A 25133-nucleotide genomic window follows, 5' to 3' on the forward strand; every position below is an offset into this window, starting at 1 on the left:
CCGATCACAGCATCTCTCCCTCCAACTCATTCACCATCTTCAGAGCGGACCGTACAGAAGCCTCCGGGAAGAGCATCGGCGGGGGGCTATGCCTTATGACCAACAATGGCTGGACTAGCCCCGGGGAGGTGAAGATACTCTCCCGTTCATGCTCCCCCGATATGGAACACCTCACGATCCAATGTCGCCCGTTCCATCTTCCGCGCGAATTCACTGCAGTGATCATGACTGCAGTGTACATCCACCCCCAGGCGAACGTCGGCAGGGCGCTAGGGGAACTACACGACCATCTGAACGCGCACCAGATCAAGCATCCGGACGCAGCCATGATCGTAGCCGGGGACTTCAATCAGGCGAATCTGAAGAAAGTCATGCCGTCTTTCTTCCAGCACATCGTCTGCTCCACAAGGGGAGGAAATACACTCGACCACTGTTACACCCCGTTCAGAGCCGGATACAAGGCTGTACCGGCTCCACCATTAGCGGGAGCAACAAACACGTCGGATCATGCCGCCATCTTTCTTGTCCCAGCATATAAACAGAGATCACGTGACGCCGTCGTGTCACGTGAGGTAAAGAAATGGGACGACCAATCAGAGGCCACATTTCAGGACGCACTAGATGACGCCGACTGGGGAATGTTCAGGAGGAGTAACAGTGACGTCAGCGATTTCACAGACGCTGTGGTGTCATTCATAACAACACTGGCTGATAGTATCGTCCCCACAAAGAAGGCGAGGGTGTTCCCAAACCAGAAACCATGGGTGGACAGTACTATCAGAGCAGCCCTGAACTCTCGCACCACTGCTTATAACCGGGGCAGAGAGTCAGGAAACATGGAAGAGTACAAGACAACAGTCTACACTCTGCGCAAGGCTGTCAAACTTGCTAAGAGGACGTATGCCGACAAGATGGAGGCACAAATGGCACAGAATGACACAAGAGGATTATGGCAGGGACTGAGGGCTATAACTGACTACAAAGTCAGCGCCCCCTCAATGGGGAGCGACGACGCCTCCCTTGTGGACCAGCTCAACACCTTACGCGCGGTTTGGTGCAAACAGTGGCACTGCTAGCCCAACGGCTAGTGACGTCACTGGTGCGCCGGCTGTTGTGGAGGGGGGGGGGGCATCCGCGGGGGGGCGGGGACGCTCTCTCATTGACGGTACACAGTGTGAGAAGAGCATTTATGCAGGTGAACACCAGGAAGGCTGCTGGCCCAGATGGAATAACAGGACGCATACTTAAGTCCTGTGCCAACCAGCTTGCCCCGGTGTTCACCGCCATATTTAATCAATCCCTGGCGGAGTCGGTGGTCCCTGCCTACTTCAAGATGTCTACCATCATCCCTGTACCGAAGAAACCCTCCCCAACATGTCCAAATGACTACAGACCGGTGGCACTCACCTCTGTGGTCATGAAATGTTTTGAGAGGCTGGTCAAGGACCACATTTGTGCCTCCCTCCCCAGTGATATGGACCCTATGCAATTTGCATACAGGACAAACAGGTCCACTGACGACACGGTCTCCCAGGTACTGCACAGCACCCTCTCCCACCTTGACCGTCAGAGGGGGGGCTATGTGAGACTGTTGTTCATTGACTACAGCTCAGCGTTCAACACCATTGTCCCCACCAGACTGGTGGACAAGCTGATCGAGCTGGGTCTGAGCTCCGCCCTGAGCGCCTGGGTACTGGACTTTCTGAGTGAAAGACCCCAGGCGGTCAGGGTGGGGGGTCAGACCTCCAACACCATCACCCTGAGCATCGGGTCCCCCCAGGGCTGTGTTCTAAGCCCCCTGCTGTACTCACTCTACACACACGACTGTGTGGCCAAGTTCAGCTCCAACTCCATAGTGAAGTTCGCAGACGACACGGTGGTGGTGGGGCTGATCTCGGACAACGACGAGAAGGCCTACCGGGAGGAGGTTGAGGTACTGGAACGCTGGTGCCAGGACAACAGCCTGCTCCTGAACATTGGTAAAACCAAGGAGCTGATCGTGGATTATAGGAGAGGACAGCAGGAGACACACACACCACTGATGATTAACGGGGCTACCGTGGATAGGGTGATAGGGTGAGCAGCTTTAAGTACCTGGGGGTCTACATCTCAGAGGATCTGACATGGTCAACACACATAGACACAGTAGTAAAGATGGCGAAACAGCGCCTCTACCACCTGAGACAGTTAAGGAAGTTCAGAGTATCGGGGAAGATACTCCAGTCCTTCTACTCAGGAGCTGTAGAGAGCATCTTGACCGGAAACATCACTGCCTGGTATGGAAACAGCACGGCACAAGACAAGAAGGCCCTACAGAGAGTGGTGCGCTCAGCCGAGCGTACCACGGGTATTGCACTACCTCCCCTGCAGGTTCTATACAACAAGAGGTGCAAATCCAGAGCCTGTAGGATAATGAAAGACCCTCACCACCCCAATAACAGCCTGTTCCAGCTGCTGAGGTCAGGCAGACGCCTGCGAACCCCAGCTATTAGGACAGAGCGGCTTAGGCTCAGCTTCTTCCCCCAGGCCATCAGAGCCCTGAACAATGAACATTGAGTGCCACAGAACACTGAACTATCCTAGAATCCTAGCTAGAATTTTGGGTCTCAATGAATCCAAAATGGCAATGTGGTTAGAAGTGGTGGAGAGAATAAAAGCCAGCATATAATGGTAGTGTCTGGTTAGGAACAAATTATAATGGTTGGATTATCCAATGGGGGGTCCGGGAGAGGGGGGTACGAGCTGGAGCATATGTGTATTTGTATATCCTATTGTGTGTTGTCATGTTTGTTTATGTGTTTGTTTAAAAAATAATAAAAAAATAAAATACAAAAAAAAGAACACTGAACTATCCACACACAAGCACACATGAACACACACACGACACGCACGCTGTGCACGCTCACACACTAGCAGCCACTTAACACTTTAACATGAGCGGGCACACACTCATGCCGCACACTTATGGCCAAAAGGAAAGGCCACTTTAAATTAGAATAACAGGAACAGTGTATTGCACTACCAAAGCTACCTAGCATGTCCTATATGCTCTGTAAATAACTATGTACAGATACCGAGATGTCACACCATGTTACCTGTTACCTGTTACCTGTTTATTGCACAATGTTGTTTTTTATTGGATTCTATTACATGTTGTAACACTGTATTGCACATCGTTGCGGGCAAGACCACCCGCATTTCATTGTATACGTGTATGCCGTGACAATTAAAACTCTTGACTTGACTTGACTTGACAGTTATGACCTACTGTAAATGCATCAACCTTCGTATTTTACAGCGACCGATGAAACAGTCAAAACACTCCCTTCAATGGATTATTGTGAAATGTAGTGTGGATGTTCCATAGAGATCTGTGTAATGTGGATCAAGTTTCATGGTGAGTGTGCAAATAACCCCACTGTGAAATTATAAGCTATGGTGGTCTCACTACATTTACATTTACATTTACATTTAGTCATTTAGCTGACGCTTTTATCCAAAGCGACTTACAAGTTCTGTGCGACAAGACAGCAAGAAGGGTATAACTCTATCAGCTGAGTAACAATGTTCATCAAAGTGTTGCGTGTTACAGTGTAGGTTAGTTTATTAGGACAAGTGCATGACATTAAGGTTAGTCGGGGTTCGATTTTATTTTATTTTTATTTTTATTTTTTTGTGAAGTAATGATTGACCACAGGAAAAAAGGTACATAATGTATGTTATGTTATAGCTATAAGTAATATATGTACGTATTGTATCTAAAATGTAACATGTGTACAAGTATACATATATTACATAACCAAAAAACTATAACCATTAAGTGAATGTTAAAACTAACTAACTGTTCTGCCTCCCAGACGCGTGAATATTTTCCCTAACGGAGTTGCACTTCCGCGTTCGGTTTGCGCGATCTGATTGGCCACTGACGTTTCTGGTCATGTGACATCTGCACCAATCATGTGACACCTGTTTCTGCGCCTATTTCCGCCTCTAACAGCCTGCAAACTACCTAACGCCTAGTTCTATCACTGGTTAAGCTTAGGCGACTCTTTCGAAGTTGGTTAAGGTTAACCCCACCCCACCTACCCAACCTCCCCCAATGTACAGTTTCTACGACAAATGTATATACACTCTTTTTCTGGACTCTTTTTGTATCACAAACAGTACTGTATGTGCAAATCTGGTATGTCATAGATGTAGCAGTACTGTCTATCTGTATGTCATGTGTGTCATATATGTTATGATGAATAAAAAATGGGGGACCCTGATGTAAACAAGACGAGAGTCTTTCTCTGGTCTGCATCCCCTTAACAATTGTATGTATTGAGCTGTACTGTACTGTACCCATTCTGCAATCTGTTAATAAACTTCAAGTTTTCAAGTTTCTTTAATAGTTGTCATACAGAAGTACAGAATACTTTCATACAAAATGCTTCTTACTGTTACGCTCCAGAGACTGTGCTAGGCAAGATAGTATCAAATAACATAGTATAGCATGTAATTTAGAAGAAGAAAATGAGGTCACAGTGTTCGGTATAGACATATGTACAATGTTCTGAGTTACCATATAATATACAATACTATGCAGTGTACTAATGTACAGTACTATATAGTGCAAAGCAGAAATGGGATGAGGTACAATTTAGGTACAATTTACAGTAAGGTGTACGAGTTGTAGTGCAATCCTTCATCAATAAATATAAAGTGTGGGGAGTGGGTGCTACAGTGTGTTTGTTTAAAGTGGGTGTGTGCTATAAAGTGTGTGGAGTGGGTGCTACAGTGTGTTTGTTTAAAGTGAGTGTGTGCGTGTGGATGTGTGTGCTATGTGCGTTTGGTGGTTGTTGTTGTGTAGTGTTCATTGTTCGTTTAGCAGCCTGATGGCCTGGGGATAGAAGCTTCTTCTGAGTCTTTCTCACTTTTAACCTATTGTTAAACTAACGTATTGATGATAATATACATTCTACATGCTGTTGTGAAATGTTAGTGATGTTAATACTTGAATACGTTTGAAATTAAAATCGCTACTTTTATATAACAGTCAAAAAAATATTGATTTATGACCAGGTGTCATTTCGGGGACCGGTACGGGTGGAACAGGTTAATGTAACTCTTGTAGAACATGTTGATAGTATAGGAGTAAAACTGAAACAAGAATAACATGCATCATGTTACTGGTGCACGTAGAAACGTATATTATACATACAGTATGTTTACTAAATAATTATATGTAAGCCCAGAATTACAAAACCTGTTCATACTGTAACAAATGTAAGCTATATACTGCTGAGGCATGCTGTACTAAACATGCCACATAATATGAGCACCTATCAGCCATTGGCATGTATTATCAGTAATTGAATACAAACATAAAAACATCCCATCGATGACAAATATGCTTCAAAACTGAAAGATAACCTTGCAAACAATAAAGGATTACTTACAGACAATGCTTATGATGGGGCAAATCAAAGGATTACAACCGATAAGAACAGCATGTTGATCTGCTGAGATCTCTCTTCAAACTGACACAAGTGGTTCTATTTCCTATTTAATTTATACATGTGGTCCTATTTCCTGTTTATACCACATTCCACCAACAGGTGGTGTTAAAGTAAACCAAACCATTAAACAACTGTCTGGGAGGCGTGAATATTTTCCCTAACGGAGTTGCACTTCCGCGTTCGGTTTGCGCGATCTGATTGGCCACTGACGTTTCTGGTCATGTGACGCCTGTTTCTATCACTGGTTAAGCTTAGGCACTCTTTCGAAGTTGGTTAAGGTTAGAGTTTGTCTTAGAGCAGGGCGATAGAACACCAGCCCTGATTCCAAACTCTTGATTTATTGATTGATTGAAAAGTTCACTAGATAGATTAAACTTTTCGATTTGGACAAGTTAGTCGCGAGGGCGACCATTTTGGATATTTTTGAACTATGGGAATTGTAGTCTTTTTGTGGCCATTTTGTAATAGACATCACTAGCTGTCGATCAGCGTTGGAACTTTTCAGAACTACACTTCCTGGAAGATTCTATAGGGGTTCAAGTTTCAGAGTTCTGTATGAATTATATCAATAACTGTTATTATTCGGGATAATAAGCCACAAAAGGTAACGTTTTTGACAAATTTGAAAACGCAGTTAGTTTCTCTTCCCTATTGTTAGCATTCAGCAACAATTAGATTTGAAAATAGTTTCAAAATGGTGCCACCCTGATAAAAATAAAAAAGCTACTGTACATTACTCAAGAAGGTACTGAACGAGATCAGTGGCAGTTTTTAATGTTTGGTCATTATTAGCATGGTGTTATTCACTGTCAAAGATGCAAAGAAAAATCATAATTCATATTCTCCTTTGTTTCATCACAATTTAAGCAAGCCTAGTAATAGACACAATATTTCTGACACTGTGAATACATTCCCTGAGGTCCATAGATGTTCCTAGATACCAAGAAGAATATGCAAATGGTCCTTGTAGAAGTGGCGCAATATTCCATTTATCTAGGTATATATTTTAGGCGGATTTTCACCACGGGTGGAAGAGGTTAAAACAAAGAAGCAAGAAAGCTACATCCTGACTCTCGTGTTGCTTATTGAGGGAGTTTGGCTGGCCGTCTACCTTTGGTTAGAAGACAGTTCAAGACACCATTGGGAGGACAGCACACTAACTATAATCATACTGTATTTAGATAGTGGTGAGAGCACGCAATGATTGTTAGTTCATCTCCTGGTTGTGGCATTTGTTTTGGACTTTTGCAGATACAATACGTATATTACTTATGGTTATAACATAACATACATTATGTACCCTTTTTCCTGTGGTAGTCCTTTATTTTCGTTTTTTTTATAAGGCTGTGTTGGATTTTCACTAACACTGATACTAATACTTATAGGGCCTAGAGCATGCAGGTACCACATTTCATGGAATTCAATTGAAACCCTGATAGCGTGTGTGTGTATGAGTCTGCCTCTTTCATGTCATGCAGGAACAGTACACCCTGGAGAATAGGAGGAATCGTATATGGAATACCATTACTTCACTGTTACATCCATATGGGTCAACACCTCAACGTAATTGCTAATGGAACCCTATTGACTCGCTTTAAGATGTATTTTTAAGTGAATGTCACACAAATTCCATCTGTGAATCCCAGCTGGCTCTAAGGTGTGTCGGCGACCGTCAGTTGTGTGATAGTAAAGGGTTAACCTTCTGTCGTGTGGCAGTGAAAGGGTTAACATTTAGGAGCTTAATATTTTTCATTGTGGTTTTCTAATTGTGTAACAAAGAACAAAACAAATGTAAGAGCAGTCAACTAAAACTAGTTACAACTTATTGAAATTACCTAAATTTGGGAATAACAATACAATAATAATACAAAAGAACATAGAATTGGTCCATATTTTAATATTATGAATAATATGGAAATGCTTACTATGTATGTGGGGAGACAAGTAAATGCACATTGATATTATGAAACAATAATAATGATTGGACCTTTAATTTGTAGCACTTGCTCCAAATTCAATACACATTCTCAGAGATCAAGATGTCTATTTGACATTTAAGAAGCAATGCATTGTACAACACAACATTTTGAAAAAAGTTGCAAGAAGTATTCTCTCTTTTCATATAAAACATTTTTTCCCTCTGCTCAACCAGTGGATCTGAGTAATAATGTCAAAATAACAGACAGCCAAGGAGCACACCTGACATACACAGACCTTCCAAACAGAATAAAAACATTTATCATGACATCAGATTCAGGTAATGCCTGATAGGAGGACGAGTGCTAGCATACCCTTTTCCAGAAGAGTGTAAAGACATAAATAAACATGTGACACACTTTGCAATTCAACCTTTATGCCTACAAATGATCTGTCATACTGTCAAACCACGGATATTCCTTCTGACTTGAAGAGATGCACAGCCAACAATAGGTGCGCGCGTGCACACACAGCAGGGAGAGAGGGAGAGAGATTATAATGTATTGAAGACAACATCAGCACAGCACATTTCAATAGCAACATATCCTGCTGCTGATTGAAGCACTGTTGCTGCCTCTTGTTTTCTGCAACCCTTTGCTCTCTAGTAACGATTTATGATTAAACCAGTTATGATTCCTGCATAAGTCAGCAGCAGTGCTTCAGAGACAGGGAGAGATGAAAGGATTCGGCCGAGAGATGGGCGAGCACCTGCACTTGTCTTGATTTATTTTCATCTGTGTGCAGCCTAATACTGTTATTCTCACTCAAGTAATACAGAACAAATGGCGCTCTGTGTCGACTCGAAAAGGAAACGTTTAGCTTATTATATAGGATGGGTGGCAGCCTTCCCTCTCAGTGCATAAACAGCCTCCTCCACTAATTGTGTCCGAATAGAACATCCATCTCCTCCTTCATGTTCAATATCTTTTTTGAACGAAATTACAAAAGAAATGTCCTCTTATTCTGTGTACGTGTTAGGTCGCTGTCTCTTAGCATCTCGTATAGTCCTTAATTGTGCTTTCACAGTCTGGTGATTTGCGCTTATACCTGGCTGTTACCTGCATACAAGTCCCAGGGCTATTCGTGATGCAATGATAAGCATGCAAATGCGAAACAGGACCCAGTGAAAGCCTGCGAAAAAACAGAAGGTGGGCCAAAGAGCCACAAAGGAGGACAGGGATTCACTGAGATTCAAGTTTAAACCAGCAAGCCTGAGTGTGATTGGATGTCAAAAATATATGTCTTTTCCAGCTTGTCCGGCAATCCATGTGGCTGTACTTCTTCAGCTCTGTGTTACACTGTTCCAGCTTATGGAACAACTGTTTGAGTGTGAGGGTCTGGTTCTTCTTAAATGCTTCCTTGGATCTTCTTCATACACTCCTTCTTCTTCAGCAGCATGCCCTCCCAATTGGTCATCTTCTCCAGCTCCTTGGTGTCATGGTTGATTGTCATCGTCGTCATTCTGCTCCTTCCTCGATGTTCTTTCAGTGCTCTATGCTCTTTATGTGGTCCTTGATTTCAGCCTCCATCTTGATTCTCTGATCATGCCAGGGTGTGTCTACGACGTGTTTGTTGATGCCGTCCAGCTCCGAGACGTTTGCTGTGAGCACTGTACCTCCCTCCATCTCTCTCAGCTCATTCAGCTCCTGTCCCACTTGGTGGAGACGCTCACGCAGGTTCTCATCGAGGTGGGTCTCCACCCTGGTTCTCATCGAGGTGGGTCTCCACTAGGGATGCCCCGAATCCCCGATCACGTTTTTTTGCCACCGATACCGATCACCGATCGTCGTGAGCCATATCGGCCGATACCGATCCAATACTGATCGTTTTTGATTAAAAAGAAATTAAAAAATATTTTATATAATTATTTTTTTTATAAAATAAAATATATTATATAATTAGACTTGTACTTGTATTATCTGCGAGACATCGCCACCACGCAACAAGTCAAAATGCTCGCTATCTGCAAACAGCTCCACTGTCTGTGTGTACTCTAGTAGCCTCCAGCTCCAAAAAGGATTCGCCGGAGCTGCACCTGGACCCTATACTCGAGTAGCCTCGAGCTACGGCAAGGATTCTCCGGAGCTGCAGATGGACCCTATTGATATAACGTTACTGTGCTTTGGTCATATCACATTCAGCAAGCCCTCAGCTCGAATACGCATTGAATCAATGTTATAAGACATTGATATCAAGAGCTATCTGTAGCTACTGCTAGCCGGCTAGATGACGTTAAGACAGAACTTTTTAGTTCAATGGGACATTTCGTTTTGAACAGTGAACTAACATCAGCTAACGCAAGCTAACGCAAGCTAACAGAGGTATCAACATGGACTAATAGACTTGCTGGAGAATTTGTTGATATCAGGAGCTATCAGTAGCTAGCCGGCTAAATACCGTTAGACAATGCCTACTAAAAGTGAATAGTTGACTGGGTAATTTTATTTAAACAGAACGATAGCTAGGTAGCTAACGTTAGCTCAGGTCGAATGCACTATAGACTCGAGCAGAGGAGCCACCTCTCAGTCCTCTGTGTTTACAAACTGTACACGGGTGCGGGCGGGGCTATGGAGGAGGAGCAGCGGCAGTTTGCAGGTCCTGTGTGTCTGAGACAGACAGCGAGTGAGATCTCCACTTGATCGGTTTCCGCGATCGTAGAATATGACTCATTATCGGAATTCACAGATCGCATATTTATACTGATTATCGGCCGATAACGATCGGTGGCCGATCGATCGGGGCATCCCTAGTCTCCACCCAGGTTCTGATGTGCATTCAGGAGCTCAAGATTCAAGAGATGTATTTGTCACATACTACATACATGAGACATGTAGTGAAATGAAGGTGGCCATTAGGCTTGGGCGGTATGACTTTTTTCATACCGTTATACCCTTATTGCCTAATACCCCGGTGCACGGTATATGACGGTATGACTTTCATTCATCAGCGGGGGGGTGGCGGCGCAGCTAACAATATACTCGTTATTATTTATCACCATACATAACACTTGCTTATATTGAAACGTTGAGATTAGGGTCGTTCTTTCAACCTGAAAGTGCACTTTCTTCAACCTCGAGGTAAACAAAACAAATCTCACAGAAGGTAAACACTGCCGCCTGCCGGCACCATCCAGGTATCGACTTGAGCTAACGGTAGCTAGTTAGCCGGCAGCCCGGCACCATGTATCAACGTGAGCCAGTTGAATTAGGCGAGCACAGAAAGACTTAGAAGAAGCTTCTATCCCCAGGCCATCAGGCTGCTAAACGAACAATGAACACTACACAACAACAACCATCAAACGCACATAGCACACACATCCACACGCACACACTCACTTTAAACAAACACACTGTAGCACCCACTCCACACACTTTATAGCACACACTCACTTTAAACAAACACACTGTAGCACCCACTCCCCACACTTTATATTTATTGATGAAGGATTGCACTACAACTCGTACACCTTACTGTAAATTGTACCTAAATTGTACCTCATCCCATTTCTGCTTTGCACTATATAGTACTGTACATTAGTACACTGCATAGTATTGTATATTATATGGTAACTCAGTTACGTCTATTCTGCATCGAACATTGTACATATCGCTGCTGTCGGGACAAAACCTCATAACTCCAAAAACCCAACTTTTCAGCAGATGAAAAAAACTAACACAGATTTGAGGGTGAATAGAGTTAGGAGGTTTAGACAGATGATCGGTTTAATGCTTTTCCATTGTTTAAACTTTGTAAAACCCACACACACATATGGAGGATGATCTACGAAGTTGATTTATATAATAAAAAAAATATTCAAAAAATGGAGTTATGAGGTTTTGTCCCGACAGCAGCGATATGTCTATACTGAACACTGTGACCTCATTTTCTACTTCTAAATTACATGCTATACTATGTTATTTGATACTATCTTGTCTAGCACAGTCTCTGGAGCGTAACAGTAAGAAGCATTTTGTATGAAAGTATTCTGTACTTCTGTATGACAACTATTAAAGAAACTTGAAACTTGAAACTTGAATTAGGATTAAAAAATGAACACTCACTCACCCCGTTTTATATTACATTCCCAAAGAAGTGCCTCCGTCTCTCGTAGTCTCGTTGTGCTGGATGAAGTCACTGGTGGCGAGTCGACTCATGGCGCTAGCCGCGAGGGTTTTGCTTAAAGGTGCTATGCAGTGCTATTCCTAGCACTATTTGGGCAACTTTACACAATTCCTGTGAGTCTATGTAACACATCTGTAATTTTTATTCCAAAAATAATCATTGTTTTATATTTCTAATCTTGTACTCAAAACCAGCATTTTTCAGCCTCATGAAATCAGGCTATTATTGGCTTGGCTCCACCCATACTAGCAGAATGCTTTGAGTGACAGCCACCCACCAAATAGCTCCGCCCATCTCCCCGTCCTTCCATCCAGGTGAAGGTCTCAGGTTTCAGGTTTTTATTTCGACACGCAAAAACATATACCGATTTTACTAACTAATACAACATGGCTGTACATTATGTTTGGGATCCAGAGAGCGACCCACAGTATGATTCAGAAGAAGAAGAAGAAGTCGATTTGCTACAGCGAGGCTTACATTACATCGTTTCCGATTGGTAAGTTGATTGATTGCACTGTTAGTTACTGTTAGTCTAATGGTTGTGTACTTCTGTCGCGGCCCGTCGAAAACACACACTAACGTTAGATTGTACTGACACCCCCCCCCCAAACAACAGCGATCAAGGCTTACAAATAGTTTACGATTGGTTAGTTGATTCCACCGTTAGTCTAACGGTTGCCAAAATAACGGTACTTACTTACTTGATCGATCAGCCAGCTTTTGCTTCGATAGCTTACTATAAGTAACGTTACCTTGCTTCAATAGTTTGCCAAAATGTTAGTTTATAAAGAGCAGCAGTTATACTGTATACAGTGTACTTACTGTACAAATATGGTATGTCATAAATATATAGATGTAGCAGTACTGTCTATCTATATGTCATATATGTTACGATGAATTGAAATTGGGGGACCCTGATGTAAACAAAACGAAAGTCTTTCTCTGGTCTCCATCATAGCAGTTGTGTTGGTATTGAGCAGTACTGTATTGTAGCAATACAAATATGGTATGTCATAAATATAGAGATGTAGCAGTACTGTCTATCTATATGTCATATATGTTACGATGAATTGAAATTGGGGGACCCTGATGTAAACAAGATGAAAGTCTTTCTCTGGTCTCCATCATAGCAGTTGTGTTGGTATTGAGCAGTACTGTATTGTAGCAATACAAATATGGTATGTCATAAATATAGAGATGTAGCAGTACTGTCTATCTATATGTCATATATGTTACGATGAATTGAAATTGGGGGACCCTGATGTAAACAAGACGAAAGTCTTTCTCTGGTCTCCATCATAGCAGTTGTGTTGGTATTGAGCAGTACTGTATTGTAGCAATACAAATATGGTATGTCATAAATATAGAGATGTAGCAGTACTGTCTATCTATATGTCATATATGTTACGATGAATTGAAATTGGGGGACCCTGATGTAAACAAGACGAAAGTCTTTCTCTGGTCTCCATCATAGCAGTTGTGTTGGTATTGAGCAGTACTGTATTGTAGCAATACAAATATGGTATGTCATAAATATAGAGATGTAGCAGTACTGTCTATCTATATGTCATATATGTTACGATGAATTGAAATTGGGGGACCCTGATGTAAACAAGACGAAAGTCTTTCTCTGGTCTCCATCATAGCAGTTGTGTTGGTATTGAGCAGTACTGTATTGTAGCAATACAAATATGGTATGTCATAAATATAGAGATGTAGCAGTACTGTCTATCTATATGTCATATATGTTACGATGAATTGAAATTGGGGGACCCTGATGTAAACAAGACGAAAGTCTTTCTCTGGTCTCCATCATAGCAGTTGTGTTGGTATTGAGCAGTACTGTATTGTAGCAATACAAATATGGTATGTCATAAATATAGAGATGTAGCAGTACTGTCTATCTATATGTCATATATGTTACGATGAATTGAAATTGGGGGACCCTGATGTAAACAAGACGAAAGTCTTTCTCTGGTCTCCATCATAGCAGTTGTGTTGGTATTGAGCAGTACTGTATTGTAGCAATACAAATATGGTATGTCATAAATATAGAGATGTAGCAGTACTGTCTATCTATATGTCATATATGTTACGATGAATTGAAATTGGGGGACCCTGATGTAAACAAGACGAAAGTCTTTCTCTGGTCTCCATCATAGCAGTTGTGTTGGTATTGAGCAGTACTGTATTGTAGCAATACAAATATGGTATGTCATAAATATAGAGATGTAGCAGTACTGTCTATCTATATGTCATATATGTTACGATGAATTGAAATTGGGGGACCCTGATGTAAACAAGACGAAAGTCTTTCTCTGGTCTCCATCATAGCAGTTGTGTTGGTATTGAGCAGTACTGTATTGTAGCAATACAAATATGGTATGTCATAAATATAGAGATGTAGCAGTACTGTCTATCTATATGTCATATATGTTACGATGAATTGAAATTGGGGGACCCTGATGTAAACAAGACGAAAGTCTTTCTCTGGTCTCCATCATAGCAGTTGTGTTGGTATTGAGCAGTACTGTATTGTAGCAATACAAATATGGTATGTCATAAATATAGAGATGTAGCAGTACTGTCTATCTATATGTCATATATGTTACGATGAATTGAAATTGGGGGACCCTGATGTAAACAAGACGAAAGTCTTTCTCTGGTCTCCATCATAGCAGTTGTGTTGGTATTGAGCAGTACTGTATTGTAGCAATACAAATATGGTATGTCATAAATATAGAGATGTAGCAGTACTGTCTATCTATATGTCATATATGTTACGATGAATTGAAATTGGGGGACGCTGATGTAAACAAGACGAAAGTCTTTCTCTGGTCTCCATCATAGCAGTTGTGTTGGTATTGAGCAGTACTGTATTGTAGCAATACAAATATGGTATGTCATAAATATAGAGATGTAGCAGTACTGTCTATCTATATGTCATATATGTTACGATGAATTGAAATTGGGGGACCCTGATGTAAACAAGACGAAAGTCTTTCTCTGGTCTCCATCATAGCAGTTGTGTTGGTATTGAGCAGTACTGTATTGTAGCAATTTTGATCATTGATTGATAATTTCATTCACCCTCAAATCAATCTACTAGGTGCACGTGCGGAAATTGTGAACAGATGCCAACAGAGGCTGAGAATGTATGCTGCATGGAAGTTCCACAGGTAAAGTAGTAACACAACCTTGCATCTTGGTAGCACTGAAAACCATGCATATGGCTAACGATTTAATTTTCTATATATATAGGTCAGACGTCGAATTAACCAGGAACCAACTGGACTACTGTGCATGGTTGATCATCCTGGATTGGATCCAGTGTGCTTCAACCCCTATACCATCCAAATGGCAACTAATATCTACAAGGCAGATTTTGGCCGGATACCAGAAAGCGGAATCAATAAGTAAATAATATTTATTACAGATTTATATATTTTTTTACAGGTGTTTCTCCATCTTGCATCTCTCAGACTATACTAATCTTTCTTGCAAACACAATCTAATCCTTATTGCACATCACATATAATCAATGCTTGCTACTGTCCAATGACATGACATGACAAATGGTTATTTCCCAGTTTTTTTTTATTTTATTTGTGCATAAATATAATACTTCTTTTTCTTTAGCCGTTTCAGATATATCGCGTACAGGTGCTTTGTGGCGTGGTGTTGGGGATACTTAGGCCGCAGAGTGAGGGTAGTAATCCCTTCCTGTGTAGTGGTTCGAATCCGCACCGAATTTCCGGATGCTGATGGTGTCTATACTGGCTTCAGACCGGTACAAGATTGAAGCGTGACACATAGGCGGAAACCGCTTCTTCCATGGAAGGCCTGTCGAACTGTGCGCACAGATGTTCTGGGATGGGAATCGCCTCTACCACCTGGATATATGGTTGGGGGTCACGAATGACGGAGTCAAACATGAGCTCCATCAGCTGGCTGACATAGTCTGTAAATGAGAAATTGTTATTTGTTTTGTCATGTTAAAAAGGTTATTATTTATTCAATTTATTGTTATTAATGCTGTTCCACTGTAAGTGGAAATATTTTTCTATTTATATAGGTCATGTGTGTGCAATAATAAATGTTGATATTTTGACTTACTGACTGTCGGAGGGATTTTCCTTGGTTTTATAGTGTGTCCACCCTTTTTGGCCTTTGGAAAACTCATCTTGTAAGCCGGAGCTCCCGAAGCGTTTGTCGCTTGATGGCGATTTGAGTTTTCATTGAAATGCATTGCAGCTAGGTATAGTCTGAAAGGAAAATTTCAATAAGCACAAGCAATATATTTGTAGTTGATCTGAGGTTATCTAATGCAACATAATGAGTTATTTGACAAATCAGGAGTCCATAATTAGTCATTTGTACACAATATAAAATACCTGCAAAGCATTCCAATGTATGAAAAAACAGCGTTTTTTGGGGCAAAACGTAAAATCACACTGTGATAGGACTCCAATGAAGACGTTTGATGGTGTGGACTTAGTTTGGTGACATCTTTGATGATCCTTGTGTTTAGCAGAACCTTCTCGAGCTGGTGGGCCGGTTTTGAGTCTAAAGTAAAAAAGAAATTGCATTCAGATATTTCATTAGAGTATATTACAGTAGATTAGAATTATTCAAGCAAGTATACATTTGTAAATCACACCAATCTAGAATGAGGACATAAATAAATATGTTATTCATGATGAAAGACAGACAGACATACCAGGTTTAACCCACTTGCTACTATCTCTCGATACACGGTCAGCATGAAGACAACGCGGATAGAGTGGTTCTTCGTCGTGTTCATGTACATTCATCATGTGATTGAGACATGACTTCCACCTAGCCACCCTCTCAGCGGCCCCACTCCTACACGGTTGGGTAGGAGTGGGGGGGGGGGGGGGGTTGGGTAGGAGGGGTGGGATTGAATGTGGGATGCCTTTCGACATACCTTTGGCCACGTGCCACACATCGTAGAAGTGTTTGATGCCCAGATCTCTCAGGTACTTTTGAATCTGCGGGTGACGATCTGTGACAATACAGTCCAAGGTCACCGATCGGTCCTTCAGAAGAGCGAGGCTTCTCCTCAAGCCTTCTAATTCCATATGGTAGCTGCCCCCCACCTCATTGCTCTGTTGAGGTACAAGCAAGGAAGGGAAGAGCAATGAAATAGCCTTTTCAAAATAGTCACCAGCGTTAAAAATAACTATTCCACCATCCCACAATTTCCATTTCCTAACCCCCGCTCACACACACAGCCAGCCAGACCACTTCACACCTACAGCGATTCAAGATTCAAGACCGAGAGCTTTGTGTTCGTTTGAGCACAATGAAGGGTGCGCTGTCTTCAGACTTGTTAATTACCTGAATTAGTTGGACGTCTATGACATGATTGGTGGCGAGTTCCATCACAGAGTAACTACCGTACTTAGCACTGTGGCCTGTTGAAAATAATAATAACAATTTCAATCAATGTAGTGCAATATAAAAAATGTATTCATAAAGTAGAAATTTGACATTGGGGAGCTTTTTCTAACCTGGAGAATCGGCTCTCATGTCACCACCGATTATCACCGTCTCTTTCTGGCTTAATCTGGCGAGGGTAAGCTCTTGGTCCTTAGACCACATGCTGAGAACTGCCGGTTCCAAGAACTTCTTGGCGTGTTCCCGAAACGCTCTGTACTTTATTGTGGAGACATGTAACGCATTGAGAACCTAAAAGAATAAATGAATAACGCTTTGTTAATATGCACGTGTGAATCACAAACAAAAACATAATGTATATCTGACTTGTCAATCAAATCAATCAAATCAAATACCTTCTCCATTTGGGTGAAAGATGAGCCAGTGAAAAAAACTGCTGCAGACAGCTGAATATTTCCAGCTGGTGTGCTCCCGATGAGAGGCTGACTGGCCCACTTACGGCTATATTTACAACCGGGGCAAACTTGGGAGACAGCCAAGAAGGTCCCTCGCGTAGTTTTGTTGATATGACATCGAGCATCGCACACCGGACACTGTTGGAATAATTCCAGTAGACTGTCTTCGTAAACGATGTATTTCTGGACCTCATAGATTGGTTTTGACGGTTCCCTGCTCGAGAAAAACACAAATAAATAACACGGCACAACTATACAGCTTTTCTATTTTTATGGGCCATGGAGATCTTTGTAACAACTTACGCTAAAATTGAGGGCTCGCTCATCAAAGAGTCAATGTTGAAAGTGGAATCCTGAGGCTCTGGAACGTCTATCAAGCTGTAGGTCACTTCATCGTCATCAGACTCCAGTCGTGGTCTTTTACTGGGTCTAAACGCCTTCACAGGTGTTGACGTGGATGGTCCCTGTTGATTAGACCAGTATCCAGTATTTGGGGTCCCCACCCCAACAGATACAGACACGACTTTCGCCTGAACACCTATTTACAAAACATAGTTTAGTCAAACAAGGGATTGATTGATAACTTTGCTCACTCACTCACTCACTCACTCACTCACTCACTCACTCACTCACTCACTCACTCACTCACTCACTCACTGACTCACTCACTCACTCACTCACTCACTCACACACTCACTCACACACTCACACACTCACACACTCACACGCACACACGCACACACACACACACACACACACAGATGAATAATCTTTCGTCTTGTTTACATCAGGGTCCCCCATTTTCAATTCATCAGGACATATATGACATACATGACATACAGATAGTCAGTACTGCTACATCTATACATTTATGACATACCAGATTTGATTTGCAAATACAGTACTGTTTGTGATACAGAGGGAGTCAAGAAAAGGGAGTATATACATTTGACTGTATATACTGTATATATACTGTATATTGACAACCATACTGGGTAATTTACATTGGAGGTGGGGGGGGGGGCACACTGTATAAACAAGTAAAACTGTACATTGAGGGGGGGGGGGGGGGGGAGACACTATACAAACAAACAAAATTGTACATTGGACTATTGACAAAACCATACTAGGTAAATGACTGTACATTGGAGGGGGTTGGGTTAGGATATTTACAGGGGCCAGTGTTGAATTGCAGTCTCCCGTAGGTGTCCCTTGAGAGATGTTTTGAAAGTGGGTGATCCACATTCCTTTACAGCTTTGGGTGAAAGCGGTGAAAGGGCCAATCTAAACAATCCTGGGTCACATTATTACATTACATCACACTGAGTTACAAACCTACCTTGACTCTTGACATGTGACCGTAGTGTTTTCATAGAAAGCTGTGTACCAACAGAACGTATCTTTGGGTTGTCTGTCTGGCAACTGAAGTCCCTTGAAGCAGGAGGCAGGCGTACATTGGCGCTGGAACTTGTGGCCTAAGAATGACCAAATAGTAAAACAATTACAATATAATCCAAGCCACAAAATATAACGTTACCTTGTTTACCTCTCACTAGTTGTGTTTTTTTATTTAGCAGTTATGACTAGCTTGCTTCAATAGTTTTCTATAACGTTACTTTATAAAGAGCAGCAGTTACATACTATAACGTTAGATTGTATTTATGATAACATATCTCACCCACCCCCCAAGGTTCCCTCACACATACAAACAGTGAACGTAGCTAGCAACAGTCAGTAAGTTAGCTGGCTAATTACGACATATCTACTTACTATTTGTGTCGGGTCGCGTATTGTCGGTACAACTCCTTTGTTTAGCACCAACATGGATACCACGCCAGCATCAAAAATACCTTGATTGGTAACGTCCTCGGTGGAAAAATGTGCAGTACAAACCCGAGTATTAGACGTTGCGACAGAACTTGGAGGGTCGCCAAAAACTAACTTGTTCCATTGTTGGCGAAGTTCGGCATCAACGGGAAAACCGTGCAAAGACGTATTAGTAGCTTTACAGCCAGGAACGGAACATGTTCTGCGGGGTTTGCTCATCGTGGAAAATAGGCGAGTGACGGCATTCCTGTTTCTAGGTAGTAGGTGTAGGTTGTAGGTAGCAAGAATGGGGGCGGGCATTAGCTCCAACCACAGAGCCAATCGCATCACCGTGCGCTATCCACAGCGCCCAGTGACGTGCTCAGGGACGTCAAATCAAAATGACCCGATTTACTAGAGGCACAGAGGGGTTGGGCTGTAACTGAGCAATTCGCCAATATAGTATTTAGGCCCAAAAACACATTGATACGAACTCCTATTACTATAATACAATGCTAGAGACTGAAAAATGACATTTATAATGCATGGGACCTTTAAATCCAAACAGACTGCAGTCCTGTCCAAATGCGACAGTGTGTGCAAGTTTAGCTCTTCTGAGCTCATCGTGGGCTGGAGTGACGGTGGTTAACTTCGACGCTTCGTTCAATAACATCATATTATTAATATTATTATTGCTTAAGCTTTAGCAGCTGCTCAGAGTTAGAGGAAATGCATACAGGTAGGTTAGTGTGACGCACATCTGCTCACTCAGCTCAGCTCTGTGTGGGGAAATACGGACCGCCTCCTCTGCTGTGCACGCACTTCAACCAACTCAAAAGTTAACTCCGTTTCACTAATGGAAACCGAAACCCAATGCCGTCCCTGTATAAACTCTGTTTCAGTGGAAATAGAAACTTAAACCAAACTCTGATTTTGACGGTATTGAAAATCAATACCGTCGGTATTTCTAAATACCCCGGTATACCTTAATACCGTCATACCGCCCAAGCCTAGTGGCCATGCCCGCCTTGATTGTGCATACATTAGGGGTGTAACGGTACACAGAAGCCACAGTTCGGTACGTACCTCGGTATTGGGGTCACGATTCGGTACGAGTTCGGTACAACAGAAACAATATATTTATAATAATTATTATTAATAATCCTTTTTTTTAATATATTATATTTATGATAATTATTATTATTATTATTATTATTATTATTATTATTATTATTATTATTATTATTATTATTATTATTATTATTATTATTATTAAATATAATAATTCTCTATAGGCTTGCTGTGGTAGTCAGTGATACTGGTGTCACTCTGTGTTCAGGCATCCATAGTAAATGAATTGCCTAGTGCCCCTTTAACAACTTATACGCTTGGTAATTTTCACTTTCACTTCTAGAGAGGATTTAACTGCACAAGACTGAATACTAGAGAACAGATGACAGAATGGCAGAGGATAATTTGGATTTAAACACAATAGCAGTTCAACTGGAGTCGAGAGGAGCTCAGATGATCAGTCCGAAAAAGTATGTTTATTTTTATTTTTTGATCAGCGTGAGTCTGGCGGGGGATAATGTTGTTGTTGTTTGTTGGCGACACGCGCGCGCGTGTGTGTTGGCGATGCGCGGCATGTGTGTGTTGGCGATGCGCGGCGTGTGCGTGTGTTGGCAATGAGCGGCGTGTGTGTTTGTGTTGGCGACGCACGGCCTGTGTGTGTTGGCGACGCGGTGTGTGTGTGTGTTGGCGATGCGCGGCGTGTGTGTGTGTTGGCGATGCGTGGCGTGTGTGTGTTGGTGATGTGCGGCGTGTGTGTTGGCGACGTGCAGCGTATTCTCTGTATGGCTGAGCGTACCGCACCGTGACGGCCGTACCGTAAATTCCGTGGGACGAATACACGTACCGTTCAGTAGCGGCTGCTGGTTCTCTCTCCACTAGGGGCGCTATACCAAAACATTTTGCAAACATGTACAGTACCACGCAACCGACTCATGGCAAGACGTGAGCGATTCGACTCACGCTCACGGCAATGAATCGGCTCTTATGAACGAGTCGCTCAGCTGTTACTACAACAACACACAACCAGTCAAATAAAGTCCCTCTCTCCTTCTCTCTCTCACACACAGCGCGACGTGGAATCGATTCGTTACACAATCAGACCTATTATATACCAAGAATAACTTCAGTATGAGTACAGGGCTGTACACATATTTTGCATATTGTTAAACGAGCCAAGGCTAGCTATTAAACTATCGATATGAATCGAAAATCTGGGACCCTGATGTAAACAAGACAAACGTCTTTCTCTGGTCTGCATCCCCTTAACAATTGTGTGTATTGAGCCGTACTGTATTGTACCCATTCTGCAATCTGTTAATAAAGTTTTCATTCATTCATTCATTCAAACATAGACGATATTGAACAAGCCATAATCCACGTATTTTCAATCCAAAAGAAAGAGAGAGAGAGAGAGAGAGAGAGCGAGAGAGAGAGAGAGAGAGAGAGAGAGAGAGAGAGACTCACTGTTTAGTTGACACGTCCAGGGCGCGTGAATATTAAAGGCAACCAACTTGTGTTCAGCTTTTCGTTCAGCGTTTCTCTGATTGGCCACACGGCCAATCAATCAATCCACTAGCACGCGGCCTTGCGGCAAGAGAGACAAGAGAGACAAGAGAGACGCGGCAGTCGCGGCAGAGTGGCTGCGCATGCGCATATATGTATGTATATATATATGTATAAACATATCTACTAGAAACACTGGTGTTCTGTTGTGCGACTGTGCTAAACTCTTCCACCACATGACCGACATTTGACATACAGTACACCTCCTATCTATGTTGGGATTATGTTTGGTCATGACAAAACAATAAAAATCGCTACTGTTAGTAAGCTGCCACCACCCACTTCAATGACAGAGCTCACATATTTGCGAATGGATAAACTATATCTTAAATTATGGCTATGTGTCTAATATGGCTGTCGCGAAGTCATTGATAAGCGACAGCCATATTAGACACATAATTTAAGATATAGTTTATGCATTCGCAAAATATGAGAGCGCTTGTCATTGAAGGGCTTCCTACAACGGAGGAACGGCCGCTGCTGCTGCTGGAGCTGAACCGAGTCAAGCCGCGGGCGGCACACGGAAGCCGGGGAAAAAACAACCGCGTCGCCCTGCTGGCTCTTCAGCAAGGAGCCTCCACAGCTCCAGTTAACCTAATTTATACCGTAATGAATCATTAAAAAATATACCGTTAACTGGAATATGTTGTTTCTTTACACATATGTTGGATTATGTAATTGGGTTTTCATGACAAAACAATAAAAATCGCTACTTTACATCAGGGTGAACGCTGAACCGAGTCAAGCCGCGGGCGGCGCACAAGCCGGGGAAAAAACAACCGCGTCGCCCCGCTGGCTCTTCAGCAAGAAGCCTCCACAGCTCCAGTTAACCTAATTTATACCGTAATGAATCATTAAAAAATATACCGTTAACTGGAATATGTTGTTTCTTTACACATATGTTGGATTATGTAATTGGGTTTTCATGACAAAACAATAAAAATCGCTACTTTACATCAGGGTGAACGCTGAACCGAGTCAAGCCGCGGGCGGCGCACAAGCCGGGGAAAAAACAACCGCGTCGCCCCGCTGGCTCTTCAGCAAGAAGCCTCCACAGCTCCAGTTAACCTAATTTATACCGTAATGAATCATTAAAAAATATACCGTTAACTGGAATATGTTGTTTCTTTACACATATGTTGGATTATGTAATTGGGTTGTCATGACAAAACAATAAAAATCGCTACTTTACATCAGGGTGAACGCTGTTACACTGCCACCACCCACTTCAATGACAGAGCTCTCATATTTGCGAATGCATAAACTATATCTTAAATTATGGCTATGTGTCTAATATGGCTGTCGCGAAGTCATTGATAAGCGACAGCCATATTAGACACATAGCCATAATTTAAGATATAGTTTATGCATTCGCAAAATATGAGAGCGCGGTCATTGAAGGGCTTCGTTCTACAACGGAGGAACGGCCGCTGCTGCTGGAGCTGGACCGAGTAGAGCCGGCGGCGGTGCACGTTAGCCGGGGACAAACCACTGCATCGCCCCGCTGACGTTAAAAACGCGAAATAACGTTACTGATGTACAGTGACACCCAGAGTTTCTAGTTACAGTAGTGACGCGTGACTCGAGATAGTCCTAACACTGTAACAGTGTTTATTATTAAGAGTCAGATAGTCCTAACAGTGTTTATAGTCCTAACACAGTGTTTATTAGTAAGAGTCAGATAGTCCTAACAGTGTTTATTATTAAGAGTCAGACAGTCGTAACAGTGTTTATTATTGCGAGTCCTAACAGTGTTTATTATTTCATAACTGTATAAAAACGCGAAACATAATAATCAGTCAGCAGCGTTCCACTGCTACCGCAGCCCAACACAAGTGCGTTGGAACAGCAGCCCAACACTACACAAGTTGGTTGCCCGCGCTGCCGCGCTTGCTCGCTGGATTTCATTTGGGACGTGGGACGGCTGCGCTTGCCTGCGCGTGGGGGCGGGGCCAATCAGAGAAAAGCCGAACACAAGTTGGTTGCCTTTAATATTCACGCGTCCAGGGCAGGAGGGCTTGCCTTGATAAAGTGTATAATCCACTGTTGATGTATTCCAGACCACTGTCCACTGTGTCCAGACTGCATCCGCCATATAGCTTGTTAGCCAAGTGTTAGCTTGTTAGCAGTTAGCACCACACAACACAAGTACTTCATTCCTTTGTCCATTTCCGCGTCGAACAGACTGCAAACTACCTGGCGTTCTATCGCCATGCTCTAAGACAAACTCTAACCTTAACCAACTTTGAAAGAGTGCCTAAGCTTAACAGTCTAAAGAACTTGCAGTCACGGCACGCTCTAAGACAAACAGCTGCATCTCACTCACAACAACACAACTATCTCTACCACCAACGGACCAACCTAGGAATAAGCTAGAATTGGAACATTAGAAATTGGATTCGGCCAATCAGAGATCGTCTCTGTGAAATTCTGCTACGGAAAAAAATACTGGCGTCGGCCAATCAGAGAGCGTCTCCGCGAAATGTGGCTACAGAAATTCTTGACGCTACTGGCTAGACCGCTTCAAATCGCGCCCGGATTCCAACATAATAGTCATATTTCAACGCACAACGCGTTACGCACTGATTGGCTGCTACGGATACAGCGATCAAACCGTGACGCGCACTCAGAGCGCTATCGCGTCTAGCCCGGGCCGAGAAATACAAACAAATAATAAAAAAAAAAAGTGAGTCACTTCCTGTTCAAGAAAACTAGTATTTTTTTTTTAATATAATAACGTTATATTGTGCATTGGAAACACAAACATACTTAAAATGAGTAAATATTATTAATTTTAAACATGTTTATATTATTTATAGGGCTATAAAACTAAAAACTAAAAACGTATTTGTCTTGTTCTCTCATATAACCAGGGTAGGGCCTGAGGGGGGGCGGCGCCCGAGCGCCCCTAGTGGTAGAGCCGCCACTGGTACCGTTACACCCCTAGCATACATATGTAGCACCCTGAAAATATGGCTATTATTCAGAAGTGCTGACTTGCCTTTTTATCTCCCCTGATGCACCAAGACCTACTAATTATTCTCCATTAATATTCCCTCGAACAATGACGCAGGCTCCTCCTTGTTCTACCGGCTGGAATATGGATTATGAACAATAACCCTGGATCATATTCTCCACTCAGTGTTTCCCTTTGGGGCTAGTAGGCGGTACCAGCAGGGGGCGCCGGTGGCAGGCAGAGAGCGTACGAGAGAGACAG

This window comes from Notolepis coatsorum, assembly GCF_963971535.1.
Source record: "Notolepis coatsorum genome assembly, chromosome: 1".
In the NCBI taxonomy this organism is placed as follows: domain Eukaryota; kingdom Metazoa; phylum Chordata; class Actinopteri; order Aulopiformes; family Paralepididae; genus Notolepis; species Notolepis coatsorum.